General features: G+C 48.2%; 2 protein-coding genes across 7 annotated transcripts in view; one reads left to right on the plus strand and one right to left on the minus strand.

Annotated features, from left to right (window-relative positions):
* chlsn (cholesin) overlaps positions 1 to 15,916 on the plus strand; it is a 540,096-nt gene that overhangs the window by 377,008 nt on the left and 147,172 nt on the right. The window lies entirely within an intron of this gene.
* gpr146 (G protein-coupled receptor 146) overlaps positions 1 to 15,916 on the minus strand; it is a 125,279-nt gene that overhangs the window by 8,888 nt on the left and 100,475 nt on the right. Inside the window, exon 1 of one of the 5 annotated variants that reach the window (XM_072480984.1) lies at positions 2,609 to 2,944. The exons of the other annotated variants lie outside the window; for them this stretch is intronic. The gene's annotated coding sequence lies outside the window, so the exon portion shown is untranslated. Of the gene's footprint in view, positions 1 to 2,608; positions 2,945 to 15,916 lie in introns of those variants that run through there. 5 annotated transcript variants of the gene reach the window in all.

Raw genomic sequence — 15,916 nt, forward strand, 5'->3', positions numbered from 1 at the left:
GAACCTGGGACCCTGGAGCTGCGAAGCAACAGTGCTAACTACCATGCTACTGTGCCGCCCGTAGGGCCACTAATGCCCATTTTCATTTTAGAAGAAATTCATTGTGTGAAATGCTTTGAAATGTTTTGATGTGATAAGGCATCAAAAAGTGCATATTGCTTAGATTGCTGCCTGGTGACAATCCCATTCTATCCATTCATCGCAATTATCGCACTGTGGGAGCAGGAGAGTGTAGTGAATGTGGGATTGGACTACCAAGCCAGAGGGAGGGTGTTCGAATCCCACCACGGCAAGCTATGAATTGAAGTAAGTTACGGGATAACATGAGATGGGCGTGTGCAAAAAAGCTGCACAATGATCCAGCTTGTGCACTAATGTCCTTTGGGAAAGGGAAACCTGCCCTCCCATTTGACATGCTGAGATAATTGAGCTTAGAAAGGGGAGCGGTAATGATGATGTCAAGAGATCCGCAGCAGAACCCTGAGATTTTACCTCTTGGCGTGAGGTTGTCTCTGTCTATTATCGACATTGTGAGTTGCTCAGCTGTTGCGGAGTGCTAGATGAAGCCAATTTGGGAAGAAAAGGGTCTGCCCTGAGTTCTTATCGTGTCCCTCCAGTTTCAGAGAGACGGTGGAGGAGGTCTAAGACTACCATAAGAATACTGGAAAGCACAGGGAGAAAGGGCAAGGAGGCAAAATATAGCTTTCTAACTACAAAAAAATGTAAAGTGTAAAAGAAAAATTGTCTAGAAATGATTTTTCATCCAAGGAGTTTAGATATTTGAAATTATTAAAATGGATGGATTAACTAACTGGTCAAGGGGCCTTTATTGCTGCTAGTTGCCTGTTTGAATTCAGAAAGCAGCATTACATGGATTGTTATTTTAATTTTTTTCCAATTAAGGGGCAAATTAGTGTGGCCAATCCACCTACCCTGCACATTTTTGGGTTGTGGGGGTGAGACCCACGCAGACACGGGGAGAACGTGCAAACTCCACACGGACAGTGACCCGGGGCCGGGATCGAACCCGGGTCCTCAGCGCACATGGATTGTTAAAGGTCACGTTTAGGGCTGAACTGAGAGCTTTCAGTTGTGCCATTGCTGCTCAAAATCAATTTAAATATATTCAGCCTGTTAGAAGTTGCCATTTCTGCTTTCATGATTTCTTGTGAAACTCATGAAGAATTATTTTTAATTTTACAATAACTCCCACTTTGACACGAGCTAACACGAGGCTCTGACCACAGATCCCACTCATGTGAATCTGAATCACTAAATAAAATAACAGCTGCTTCCCACAAGATGTTAATACACTTTTAACAAAACCTCGATTTCTCCCACAAGGCAGGCAGATATCCAATCGAGACCATTGCGGCTCAAGAATTCATTTCTTTTCTAAAAAAAAAAGACAACTTGTGGACTGTAAGGGCTCTATGTTTTCAACAACAACTTACATTTATATGGCTAATGTCACAGTATTGTTACCAGGCAAGATTTAACACTGAGCGCATAAAGAGATGGTAGGACAGGTGCTTGTCATAGAGGTCAGTTTTGAGGAAGGGAAGAGAGGTAGCGAGGCAGAAAGGTGTAGGGAGGAAAATGTTGATGTGTACACATTGCCCCTTTCACTTGTTATGGTGACGACTCGCTGGAGTGCTGGATTAAGCAGCCTTTCAGTCCCTCACCCAAGCAAGTACTTCCCTCAAGGGAACTTTGAATGTGAGTACTGATGGACCACTCTGACTGCCTTTATCCTTGGGATTCCAGTTGACTGACCCTCCTTTTAACAGCCTTTAACCAGTCTGTAAATGAAGTGATGCAGCGATGCATAGTTATAGTCAACTCAGACCTGATTTCTTTTTGGTGGCATTTCTTAAAATTCAATTCCCGAACAAAATATTCTCTCCTCAGCATAGCCGTTAACCACTTGGCGGAGGTAAATATTTAAATAGAACATTTTTTTATGGTTTACACAAAACTGTGGTGCGTGACATATTTAAAGTGGCACAAAAGATAAGTCCAACGGCTATACAAGAAGTATTAAGTCACGGTGGAAGGATTGACGACTGATATTGCGATGGTGAACATGAAGTGTCACTTCTGCACACAAACTCACAGAACTGTAAAATGCTGTTTGTTCAATGCCCGGAGGAAGCACGTATTTTTGGGATGAGTGAAAAACATGTTAAACTAAACCACAGTAGCTGCTTTTCTGACAGCAAATAATACAAGGAATGTGCACAATTGTTAAGTGCTGATCAGGCATCACAAATAATAAAGACTTCATTTCAATTTCCTGCCTGCTGTCACTCTGATTTAATTTCTCATTCAACACATCCTCACATTACCACAACAGTTCAGCCAGCTAGTTTGTTGTTTGCAAATCAGAAATTCGTTTAACTTGTTCCCTTGTTCACTGGGCACCAGTGAATGTTATAATTTGAAATAAGTTGCCAGTCAAGTGAACAAATTGAACCTGCTACAAGGTAGAAGTAACCACAGGAAATGTTAACCTCCCAGCCCTGTCGTGTTGTCGCTTAAACACGTGCTGCCACTTCAGGTCTAAGCTACCAGCAAATGTAACCAGAGAGTGGCGAATGTTTATTACCTGTCCAGGAGGTGCGTCCAATTTGATCATTTTAATCCCTCAAAATTTTCAACACGTGTCTCTTCTGTCCGTGCTTAAGGGTGCCGTAGCTTAAGTGCGTTGTCATCGACCTTTACTTTTCAACGGTTTAACTAGACGACAGTGAACCTGACACTGAACGGAAGTAAGGCTTTTTCCTGTCCGAGCTGGTTTTCCATTCTTCTTTCTCGCCACCAGCTGGCACGGCATGTTACGATGTACTTGAGGCTGTGTCTGTGTGTGTATGTGTTATTTTTCTCTGTTAATGAGTCATAAATATTTTAAGGTTGGCTTGGCAGATTACACACAAACTCTTCCTCTTTTTGTGCAAGTGAGCACAGAGCAGTTGAAGGGAATGATTATGGGATTGAAGTGTACTTTGACTCCATTGGTTGAAATCAATTTTTTTTAACGCAGCTGACGTTTTCAACAAGAAATGTTAACTCTTTTGACGCTGAAAGCCTTTGGGCGTCTTAAAATTAGGCTCACATTCAGACAAATAAGCTTGTGTGAGTGCTATTTCTTCTCTATCCCTCCCCATGAGACTCCCGCTCACGACGAGACTCATCGCCACCTTTTCAAAGGCAATTAGGGACCTGCAAGAAATGCTGACCTAGCCAGTGACACCCACATCCCATGAATTAGTTTTTAAAATCCTGTTCATATATCTGCGCCATCATTAAGACTGCCTATTTCCAACTCTGTAACGTCACTTGACTCCATCCCTACCTCAGCTTATCTGCTGCAGAAGCCCTCACCGCTACCTTTGCTTCCTTGAGACTTGATTATTTTGGTGCTGTCCTGGCTGACCCTCTCACATTCGACTCTGCTTAAATTTCAGGTCAACCAAAACTGCTACCCGTGTCCTTAGTTGCACCAACTCCAGTTCACCCATCAGCTCCATGCCCACTAACCTACATTGGCTCCTGATTAAGCAAGGCCCCAATTTTAACACTTCCATCATTTTAAATCTCTGCATGGCCTCACTTCTCCCTATCTCTGTAATCTCCCCCAGCCCTTTAACCCTCTAAGATATCAACACTCCTCCAATTCTGGCTTCTTGAGCATCCCGGATTTTAGTCAGTGGCCATGCCTTCAGCTGCCTGGACCCTAAGCGGTGGAATTTCCTTCCTAAATGTCTGTCTAACACTCTTCCCAATGTTAAGATACTGCTTGAGATCTATCTCATTGACTCAGCTTTTGGCTCTATTTTCCCTAATACCATTTTATGTGACTCAGTGTCAGAGTTTTCTTTGTAATGCTCCTGCGAAGTTCCTTGTAATTGTTTTTTTACGTTAATGGCACCATATAAATAAGTGTTGTTCTTTCTCCTTTTTTCTGTCCTGGCCAGCAAGAATGGAACAGGTCAAGGATCATCTGTATCTGGCTCAGTGACACACATTATAACTCACTTAACCCACAGAGCCAATTAGAAAACGTAGAGATTTAAAATATTAATATGCCATAATTTTGTAAATGAAACATATCAACTACACCCGATACATGTGCAAGTGTACTTGTGAAGTTTTGTCCTAACACTCTGAGGCTATGCTGACATGAGCCGTTAACAGAGTCAAAGTCTTCCTTTTGCATTTCTTTCCAAATAACAGTGCAGGAGGAAGGCATTCGGCCCATCAAGTCTACACCGACCCTTGGAAAGAGTACCCTACCTAGGACAACACCTCGACCCCATCCCTGTAACCCAGTAACCCCGCGTTTTGGATACCAAGGAGCAATTTATCATGACCAATCCACCTAACCTGCACATCTTTGGATTGTGGAAGGACACCGGAGCACCCGGAGGAAACCCACGCAGACACGGGGAGAACGTGCAAACAGTCCACACAGTCACCCAAGGCTGGAATTGAACCGAGATCCCTGGTGCCGTGAGGCAGCAGTGCTAACTACTGTGCCGCCCCTTCTTTACGTTGCTTCTTACATCCCCGATTTTATCTACTACACCCGTGCCTTCAGTTACTGAGCTTTGAAATTCTCTCCTGAAACCTCTGTCCCTCTCTACATCTCTTTCTTTCTTTAAAACCTACTCCTTTGACCAAGCTTTTGACAATCAGCCCTAATAGACTGATAGAATAATCGAATAGTTACATCAAAGAAGGAGACCATTTGGCCCATTGAGTCTGCGCTGGCACTCTGCAAGATCATATCAGATCGTCCCACTCTCCACTCGTTGCATTGTTTCAAAAAAAATATATACTTATTAAAGTTTTAGAACAACACAATTTTTTCCCCTTACAAACAATAACCCCCCCCACCCCCATAACAAAATAACACAAAATCGCACTGAGCAAGATATATACATGGCAAAATGGTATATTTACATAGCTTTATACACTGGCTCTTGCCCGCACGTGCCAGTTTCCCCTACCCTCCATGTTATCTCCTGCTCATCCATCCCCTCAAACAATCTCTTGTTCCCTCCCCCCCCCCCCCCCCCCCCCCCTCCCTCCATAACCCACTTGCGGATCATCGCCACATTTGCTGCCCAATAGTAGCTCCCTAGGTTTGGCAGCGTCAGCCCTCCTCGGTCCCTACTGCGTTCCAGGAACCCTCTCCTTACCCTCGGGGTCTTATTCGCCCACACAAACCCCATAATACTCTTACCTACTCTCTTGAAAAAGCCGTTGGTGATCACGATGGGAAGGCACTGAAACACAAACAAAAACCTCGGAAGGACCACCATTTTGACCGACTGCACTCTACCCGCCAACATAGAGAGCGGCAACATGTCCCATCTTTTGAAGTCCACCTCCATTTGGTCCACCAACCTCGTCAGATTCAATTTGTGTAGGGCCCCCCAACTCCTGGCTATTTGGATCCCCAGATACTGAAAACTCCCCACCGCCGTCCTCAGCGGTAGGTCCCCTATCCCTCTTTCTTGGTCCCCTGCCTGTAATACAAAAAGCTCACTCTTCCCTACATTGAGCTTATAGCCCGAGAACTCCCCAAACTCCCTCAGGGTCTGCATGACCTCCACCATCCCCTCCATTGGGTCCGCCACGTACAGCAGCAGGTCATCCGCGTATAGCGACACCCGATGCTCTTCTCCCCCGCGGACCCCCCCCCCCCCCCCATTTATTAGACTCCCTCAGTGATATGGCCAAGGGTTCGATCGCCAATGCAAACAACAGTGGGGACAGGGGGCACCCCTGCCTCGTTCCTCGGTACAGCCGAACGTACTCCGACCTCCGCCGGTCGTCACCACACTCGCCACCGGGGCGCTGTAAAGGAGTTTAACCCAGCTAATAAACCCTCCCCCGAACCCAAACCTACGCAACACCTCCCAGAGGTACTCCCACTCTACTCGGTCAAAGGCCTTTTCCGTGTCCATAGCTGCCACTATCTCCGCCTCTCCCTCCTCCGATGTCATCATTATCACGTTTAAGAGCCGCCGCACATTAGTATTTAATTGCCTGCCCTTTACGCATCCCGCCTGGTCCTCATGAATCACCCCCGGGACACAGTCCTCAATCCTCGTGGCCAGCACTTTTGCCAATAACTTAGCGTCCACATTGAGGAGCGAAATCGCCCTGTACGATCCACATTGCAGTGGGTCCTTGTCTCGCTTCAGAATCAAGGAAATTGTCGCCTCCGACATTGTCGGGGGCAGGGTCCCCTCCTCTCTTGCCTCGTTAAAGGTCCTCACTGGTAGCGGGGCCAACAGATCCACATACTTTCTGTAGAACTCCACCGGGAACCCGTCCGTCCCCGGGGCCTTCCCCGCCTGCATACTCCCCAAACCCTTACTCACTCCTCCAACCCGATTGGTGCCCCCAAACCAGCCGCCTCTTGCTCCTCCACCCTCGGGAACCACAGTTGGTCTAGGAATTGTGTCATCCCCTCTTCCCCCCCTGGGGGCTGGGATCTGTACAGCTCTTCATACAAGGCCTTGAATACCATGTTTATTTTCGTTGCACTCTGAACCGTGGCTCCCCCTCCATCTTTGATTCCCCCTATTTCCCTCGCTGCCGTCCTCTTACGGAGCTGGTGTGCCAGCATCCGACTGGCCTTTTCCCCGTACTCGTAGGTCGCCCCCTGCGCCTTCCTCCACTGTGCCTCCGCCTTCTCCGTGGTTAACAGGTCAAACGCCGCCTGGAGCCGTCGCCTTTCCCCAAGTAATCTTTCCTCCGGGGCTTCTGCGTATCAACTGTCCACTCGCAAAATCTCCCCCACTAACCTCTCCCTTTCCATACCCTCTGTCTTCTCCCTATGAGCCCTGATGGAGATTAGCTCTCCCCTGATCACCGCCTTCAACGCCTCCCATACCACCCCCACTCGCACCTCCCCGTTGTCATTGGCCTCCAAGTACCTTTCGATACACCCCTCTCACCTTCCCACACACCACCTCATCTGTCAGCAGTCCCACATCCAGCCGCCACAGCGGGCGTTGGTCCCTCTCCTCTCCCAGCCCCATTTCCACCCAGTGTGGGGCATGGTCCGAAACGGCTATGGCCGAATACGCCGTCCCCTCCACCCTCGGGATGAGCGCCCTGCCCAGAACAAAGAAATCTATCTGGGAGTAGGCCTTGTGCACGTGGGAAAAGAAAGAAAATTCCCTGGCCTGCGGTCTTGCAAACCTCCATGGGTCCACTCCCCCCATCTGGTCCATAAACCCCCTGAGCACCTTGGCTGCCGCCGGCCTCTTTCCCGTCCTTGATCTGGAGCGGTCTAGTGCTGGATCCAGCACTGTATTGAAGTCCCCTCCCATTATCAGGCCTCCTACCTCCAGGTCCGGAATGCGCCCCAATATGCGCTTCATGAATCCAGCATCATCCCAGTTCGGGTTCGGGGCGTATACATTTACCAACACCACCCACGTCCCTTGCAACCTACCACTCACCATCACATATCTCCCTCCATTATCCACTACGATAGTCGTGGCCTCAAATGACACATGCTTTCCCACCAGAATTGCCACCCCTCTATTTTTCGCGTCCAGTCCTGAGTGAAATACCTGTCCTACCCATCCCTTTGTTAGCCTGACCTGGTCCGCCACCTTCAGGTGTGTCTCTTGGAGCATAGCCACGTCTGTCTTCAGTCCCTTCAAGTGCGTGAACACTCGAGCCCTCTTCACCGGCCCATTCAGGCCCCTCGCGTTCCACGTTATCAGCCGGATTGGAGGGGCTCTCACCCCCCCCCCCCCCCCCCCCCCCCCCCCGCCGACTAGCCATCTCCTTTTCTGGGCCAATCCCGTGTCCGCATCTCCCTCACCCTCCAGTCCCCCAGCCGGGGGACCTCCGTCCCGACCACCTCTTCTGTGTCCCATTCCCTTTCGGCCAGTGCAGCAGCAACCCTTTCCCCCCCCACATTCCCTCCCCCCCGCTAGACCCCTGTCTAGCTTTTTTGCTCCCCCCATATCACTCCCGTAAGTCAGCTGACACCTGCTGACCCCGGCTTCCCCCGCCATCCCTTTGACCCCCCCGTGTGGGAGTCTCCCCATCAATATACGTTCCTTCGATCCCGTTCCCGCCTTTCTTCCCGCACGCGGGAAAAAAAACCCGCACTTTCCAAAGCCTGCCTTGCCCCCTCTGGCGCAGCTCCTGTCTCTCTCCCCCAGCCCATATAACATTCCCTGCGTGTGATTGACCCCCTATATACAACAACCTTCATACTTCAACCCTCAAACACCCCCCACCCTCACAATCCCTCAATTAGAGTCCAACTTTTCAGTTAGTATAAAGGTCCACGCCTCTTTGGGCGTTTCGAAGTAGTGGTGTTGGCCATTATGTGTAACCCACAGTCGCACTGGCTGCAACATTTCAAATTTCACTCCTTTCCGATGCAGCACCGCTTTGGCCCGGTTGAAACCCGCTCTCCGCTTAGCGACCTCCGTGCTCCAGTCCGGGTATATTCTGATCTCAGCATTGTCCCACTTGCGCTGCTCCGCTCCTTCTTGGCCCATTTCAGGACCCTCTGTCTGTAAACCGGTGAAATCTCACCACCATTGCCCTTGGTGGCTCATTTGCCTTGGGCTTCCTCGCCAGCACTCGGTGCGCCCCTTCCAGCTCCAGCAATCCCGGGGGGGCCTCCGCACCCATCAGCGCCCCGATCATTGTGCCCGCATATGCCGCGGCATCGGCCCTCTCCACTCCTTCTGGGAGACCCAGGATCCTCAGATTATTTCTCCTCGACCTGTTCTCCAGGTCTTCGAGTCTTCCCGCCCACGTCTTGTGTAGCGCCTCGTGCCGCTCCACTTTCACCGCCAGGCCCAAGAGCTTGTCCTCATTCTCACTCACCTTTTCCTGGATCTTCACCTCGTGGGCTTTCTGGGTTGCCCCAAGTCCTTCAATTATTGCCAACATAGGCGCCACCATCTCCTTACGCAGCTTCTCGAAGCAGCGCTTGATGAATTCCTGCATCTCCTCTTTGTCCCCGGCCGTCGCCATTTTGCTTGTTTTCCCTCTCTTCTCTCGCTGCTCCAATGCCACTTTTTTGGCCGTTTCGCTGCGGGTCCAGTCCATACAAGTTAGTAGGGGACCTCTCGCCTCTCTTCCCCACGGGTTGGCTCTAAAAAAGGTTCCGTTGGGGCTCTTCTATCGAGCCCGAAAGTCCGTGTTCGCGGGAGCTGCCGAATCATAGAATCATAGAAGTTTACAGCATGGAAACAGGCCCTTCGGCCCAACCAGTCTATGCCACCCAGTTTTTACCATTAAGCTAGTCCCAGTTGCCCGCACTTGGCCCATAACCCTCTATACCCATCTTACCCACGTAACTATCTAAATGCTTTTTAAAAGACACAATTGTACCCGCCTCTATTACTACCTCTGGCAGCCCATTCCAGACACTCACTACCCTCTGAGTGAAGAAATTGCCCCTCTGGGCCCTTCTGAATCTCTCCCCTCTCACCTTAAACCTATGCCCTCTAGTTTTAGACTCCCCTACCTTTGGGAAAAGATGTTGACTATCTACCTTATCTATGCCCCTCATTATTTTATAGACCTCTATAAGATCACCCCTAAGCCTCCTACGCTCCAGGGAAAAAAGTCCCAGTCTATCCAGCCTCTCCTTATAACTCGAAGTTATAACATCAAGTCCCGGTAACATCCTAGTAAATCTTTTCTGCACTCTTTCTAGTTTAATAATATCCTTTCTACAATAGGGTGACCAGAACTGCACACAGTATTCCATGTGTGGCCGTACCAATGTCTTGTACAACTTCAACAAGACGTCCCAACTCCTGTATTCAATGTTCTGACCAATGAAACCAAGCATGCCGAATGCCTTCTTCACCACCCTGTCCACCTGCGACTCCACCTTCAAGGAGCTATGAACCTGTACTCCTAGATCTCTTTGTTCTATAACTCTCCCCAACGCTATACCATTAACTGAGTAGGTCCTGGCCTGATTCGATCTGCCAAAATGCATCACCTCACATTTATCTAAATTAAACTCCATCTGCCATTCGTCGGCCCACTGGCCTAATTGATCAAGATCCCGTTGCAATCCTAGATAACCTTCTTCACTATCCACTGTGCCACCAATCTTGGTGTCATCTGCAAACTTACTAACCATGCCTCCTAAATTCTCATCCAAATCATTAATATAAATCACAAATAACAGTGGACCCAGCACAGATCCCTGAGGCACACCAATGGTCACAGGCCTCCAGTTTGAAAAACAACCCTCTACAACCACCCTCTGTCTTCTGTCGTCCAGCCAATTTTGAATCCAATTGGCAACCTCACCCTGGATCCCGTGAGCTTTAACCTTCTGCAACAACCTACCATGCGGTACCTTGTCAAAGGCTTTGCTAAAGTCCATGTAGACAACGTCTACTGCACTGCCCTCATCTACCTTCTTGGTCACCCCCTCAAAAAACTCAATCAAATTTGTGAGACATGATTTTCCACGCACAAAGCCATGCTGACTGCCCCGAATCAGTCCTTGCCTCTCTAAATGCTTGTAGATCCTGTCTCTCAGAATACCTTCTAGCAACTTACCTACTACAGACGTTAGGCTCACCGGTCTGTAGTTCCCAGGCTTTTCCCTGCTGCCCTTCTTAAACAAGGGCACAACATTCGCCACTCTCCAATCTTCAGGCACCTCACCTGTGGCTGCCGATGATTCAAATCGTGCGGCTTAGCTCCGCATAGCCGCAACCGGAAGTCCACTCGTTGCATTGTTGAGGATATTGTAACAGTCGCATTGAAATGACGATTGCAATTTTAAAAAAATACAAATTCTTTTTCCTTCCTGGCTTTGTGCCTGTGTTGATCCACTGGGGCAGGTGACCTAATTCTCAAAGGCTTCTGACAATGACATTCTATCCAGCCAACTGGTGAAAAGTACGCAAGGATGGTCTAAGGTTACTTCTAGTGTGCTTGAGCTCGATATGTTGATATTGTCTTCCATCATTTGATGCATCTCATCGGGTCAGCAAGATTATTCATACAAATGAAATCCCTCTCATGCTTTTTGCTCTGATTGCTTTCAGAATGTCTGGCCCACGTCACAACAGTTGAGCTGAACCTCTCTAATTGCCTTTCACCACTTTTCCTGTCTCGACCCTAGTAGTTTTCGAAGGAGGAGGTGTAGTGCATGGGCGCTTGTTTCATATGCTACATATCAGTGGCACCAATGGTGCAAACAACCATTTAACCAGTTTAGAAATACAATGTATATTGGCTGATTGTCCAAATCCAATGACTTTGAGGAAACTGTCAATACAATAGACCAGTAGGACTTTGCAGCCATCACATTCTTCAGAATGTCTTTCTCGTGCTGCTAATGAATGATTGTCCAATTTTTCTTGTTGAGGCGAGCTGGGCGTCACTGGCTGTGATTTCAGCGCCTGAGGACAATGAGAACAACCATTCAACTTAAAAACTATTTACCCCAGTTAAAGAATATTCCAGTTTTATCCCCAAGCTCCATTAGTTCAGATAAACTATTTAAAATTTTCTGAGTATAATTCATGTTCCACCCTTGTTTACCTTGATGGAATATTCTCTGGTTGATGCCTCCTGAAGACCGACATCTGGCTCAGAAGGAAAAAAGGACTTGCGTTTTCTGCACACCTCTCACCATGTCACACCCCTCCAAGCAGCCAGTAAAATACTTTTAAAGTGCAGTCACTGTCGTAATGTGGGAAATCTGTGCACAGCAAGATCCCACACGCAGCAATGTGATGATGAACAGGCAATCTATTTTAGTGATATTGGTTGAGGTTAAGGAATCAATATTGGCCAGGACATCAGAGTGAAGTGCCGTGGGTTTTTCTTTTTGGAATAGTCAGTGGGATCTTTTACATACACCAGAGAACATGGATAGGGCATGGGTTTAATACCTCATCTGAAAGAGGGCACCTCTCGACGGTCAGCACTCACTCCGTACTGCACTGGGGTGTCCCTGGGAGATTACATGTTCAAGTCCCTGGTCTCACAACAGCCTGGCTCAGCAGTGAGAGTGTTACCACTGAGCCACGGCTGGCATTTGTTCTGGGAATTGGTCAGGAAAGAAGATGAATTGCCTGAGGTGTTGAGGTAGAGGCCACTGTGATGTGAACCCAGAGCTCCACAGTTAAAGCAAACTCACTTCCTGTACTCTGAAATGTGAACCTCATTTTATTTTTCAGCCTTCCTGAATGGCATTACACTTTTGTAACTCGCACCTAGAGTACACATTTCACGGAAAACACGATTTGATCCCTTGCTGTGTACTTTGCCTGTATTTGAGTTGCTTTGATACCCTCCTGAGTCTCTAAAGATGTGGATTTACATTAATTTCATCCGAATTTGCTTTGACAGAGGTTCCCTTATACCATACACCATCCATGGTCAAGAGGGTTACTTCCCTTCTGTTCCCGGGTCTTTACCAACTGTGGACAACTCCTAGAGTGGCCATGTGTCGACTCCAGTTAGTAAGGACCCAGAGACTACCAGCTGTATGCCACCATGACTTGGCACCGTCTATCAAATTATTTTTGAGCCACTTTGTAATGAAGTATGTCATTTTTCATACTGTATTGAACCAGATTATTTATTGTAATGGTCCTGCAATCTGTCTTGTTCTAACAAATTAATCAGCCCTGTTTACTACAATAGAGTTGCAGGCAACCTTTGTTGCAATGAACTTTGCCTCATACAATACAATGGGTTCACAATTTCTGTCACTAAACACCTCTCATCATTTAGATCCGTTTGTAATTTGACTTGATTATTCCCCCTCCCCCTCACCGATAAGATATAATTGCTGCCACTGTCACGACCTTAACCAGCATGAAAAATTGGAAAAGTAGAGTCATTCCATTTGTGAGATTTTGAGTGAGCAAGGATGGCACAGCACAGTGGTTAGCACTGTTGCTTCATAGCACCAGGGTCCCAGGCTCGATCCCCCTCTTGACTCACTGTCTATGCGGAGTCTGCACGTTCTCTCTGTGTCTGCGTGGGTTTCCTCCGGGTGCTCCGGTTTCCTCCCATAAGTCCCGAAAGACTTGCTGTTAGGTAATTTGGACGTTCTGAATTCTCCCTCTGTGTACCCGAACAGGCGCCAGAACGTGGCAACTATGGGATTTTCACAGTAACTTCATTGCAGTGTTAATGTAAGCCTATTTGCGACACTAATAAAGATTATTATTCTCATCAAGTGAATAGTGACCAGATGCTAAACATGCCAATCATCTCCTGTTTGCTGACCTGGCTTTCTTTAGGTTGAAACCGGAGGCTAAATATCTATATTATAGTTATTGTAACAGGACCTTGAGTAGAATAGAGCATTTTGTTTTCAGGGTGGATTCTTCCATCCCGCCCGCCGCAAGAACGCTATGATTGGGACGTGGACCATGTAAAGGTCCATTAACCTTGGGTGGGAATTTCCAGTCGCCTGGCAGGCGGATACGGCTGGAAAATCCTGCCTATATCGAACACAAACAAAACAAAACGCTCATTAAACTGTTTGGTTTATTGATATAACTAGTGTTTTTTCAACTCGGTGCTTTTTTGCGTGTGGGTGCATGAAAAGAATGCAGAGTCAGTGTCTGGGAGCTAAAGAAATGTTAATATTCCAGGATGGGGCTTTTATTGCCCGTTGCAGTGAAGGATTCCAGATCAAACAATGTAATTTTTTACACCTGGATTTACTTCAAATTTGTTGCTTTTAGGGCAGCACGGTGGCGCAGTGGTAGCACTGCAGTCTCATGGCGCCGAGGTCCCAGGTTCGATCCCGGCTCTGGGTCACTGTACGTGTGGAGTTTGCACATTCTCCCCGTGTTTGCGTGGGTTTCACCCCCACAGCCCAAAGATGTGCAGGGTAGGTGCCCCCTTAAATTGCCCCCTTAATTGCAAAAAATGAATTGGGTACTCTAAAAATTGTTGCTTTTATATTTATATTGTTAATATATACTTAAAGAGCACAGTATATGAAAAGACAAATAGTTACACCAACATTTCCTCATTTATGACCTGATGAAAATCGCTTTTAAATCTCAGCCTCAGTGAGTTTACTTTGAGTTACATTGTGTCTACGGAATCAAAACTTTAACATAACTCATCAATGCCAGTTCCACACAAGCTTCTCCCCACCTCTCTTCATCTAATCAGCTATATCTTCCTCCATATTCTGCATGTGCTTATCTAGCTTTCACTTGGGTACATCTACGCCATTTACCTCATTTACTCCTTGAGGTGCGAGTTCCACATTCTCACTATTCTCTGGGTAAGGACATTTCTCCTGAATTCTTTGTTGGATTTATTAGTGACGTTCTTACATTTATGATTGCTAGTTTTGGATTTCCCCGCCGTTTGAAACATGTTCTCTTCATTTAAAGACCGCCATCAGGTCACTCCTCAGGAAGAAATGGGAAGGATCGTCTGGGTACAGGGATAGAAGGGGTGCCATGCAGATTCGCCAGAATGTTGCCAGGACTCCAAAGAATACATTCAGAGAGGGAGATTACAAGGCTTGGAGTCACTCAAAATTTGAATTAATGGGTGATTTGATGGAAGTTTTTTGGACTTTGAAAGGAATTGATGAGGCAGATGGAGAGAATCTTTTTTCTGCAGTTGGGAGAGTCCACCGCTGAACGGCTTAAAATCAGAGCGAGGAGAGAAGTTAGGAAAGACCTGGGGCGAAATTCTCCCGAAACGGCGCGATGTCCGCCGACTGGCGCCCAAAACGGCACCAATCAGACGGGCATCGCGCCGCCCCAAAGGTGCGGAATGCTCCGCATCTTTGGGGGCCGAGCCCCAACATTGAGGGGCTAGGCCGACGCCGGAGGAATTTCCGCCCTGCCAGCTGGCGGAAATGGCCTTTGTTGCCCCGCCAGCTGGCGCGGAAATGACATCCCCGGGCGGCGCATGCGCGGGAGCGTCAGCGGCCGCTGACAGTTTCCCATGCATGCGCAGTGGAGGGTGTCTCTTCCGCCTCCGTCATGGTGGTGACCGTGGTGGAGGCGGAAGGGAGGGAGTGCCCCCACGGCACAGGCCCGCCCACGGATCGGTGTGCCCCGATCGCGGGCCAGGCCACCGTGGGGACACCCCCCAGGACCCCGGAGCCCGCCCACGCCGCCTTGTCCCGCCGTTGAAAAGGTGGTTTAATCCACGCCGGCGGGACAGGCAATTTATCGGCGGGACTTTGGCCCATCCAGGCCAGAGAATCGAGCGGGGGGGCCGCCAACCGGCACAGCCCGATTCCCGCCCCCGCCGAATCTCCGGTGCCGGAGACTTCGGCAACCGGCGGGGGCGGGATTCACGCCAGCCCCCGGCGATTCTCCGACCCGGCGGGGGGTCGGAAAATGACGCCCCTGGTCTTAATATTAATAATCTTTATTTCACAAGTAGGCTTACATTAACACTGCAAATGAAGTTACTGCGAAAACCCTGAGTCGACACATTCTGGCCCCTGTTCGGGTACACAGAGAGAGAATTTATCATGTCCAATTCACCTCACAAGCACATCTTTCAGGACTTGTGGCAGGATACTGGAGCACCCGGAGGAAACCCACGCAGACACAGGGAAAACGTGCAGATTCCGAACATACAGTGACCCAAGCCGGGAATCGAACCTGGGACCCTAGCGCAGTGAAACAACAGTGCTATACACAGAGGGTGGTGGAATTTTGAAAAGCAGTAAATGCTAATTTAATTTATTTTAAAATCTGAGATTCATGGATATCTTTGCCAGCCAAAGGCGTTAAGTAATACGCAGCCAAGGCATGTGGATGGAATGAAGTAACAGGTCTCATTGGATGGTTGAACAAGTTGAAGAAGTTGAATAGCCAACTCCTGTTCCTATGTCCCTTCAGTATCAACATATGTGCTCAGTGCTGGAATAGAG

This window comes from Scyliorhinus torazame, chromosome 17 (genome assembly GCF_047496885.1).
Source record: "Scyliorhinus torazame isolate Kashiwa2021f chromosome 17, sScyTor2.1, whole genome shotgun sequence".
NCBI lineage: Eukaryota > Metazoa > Chordata > Chondrichthyes > Carcharhiniformes > Scyliorhinidae > Scyliorhinus > Scyliorhinus torazame.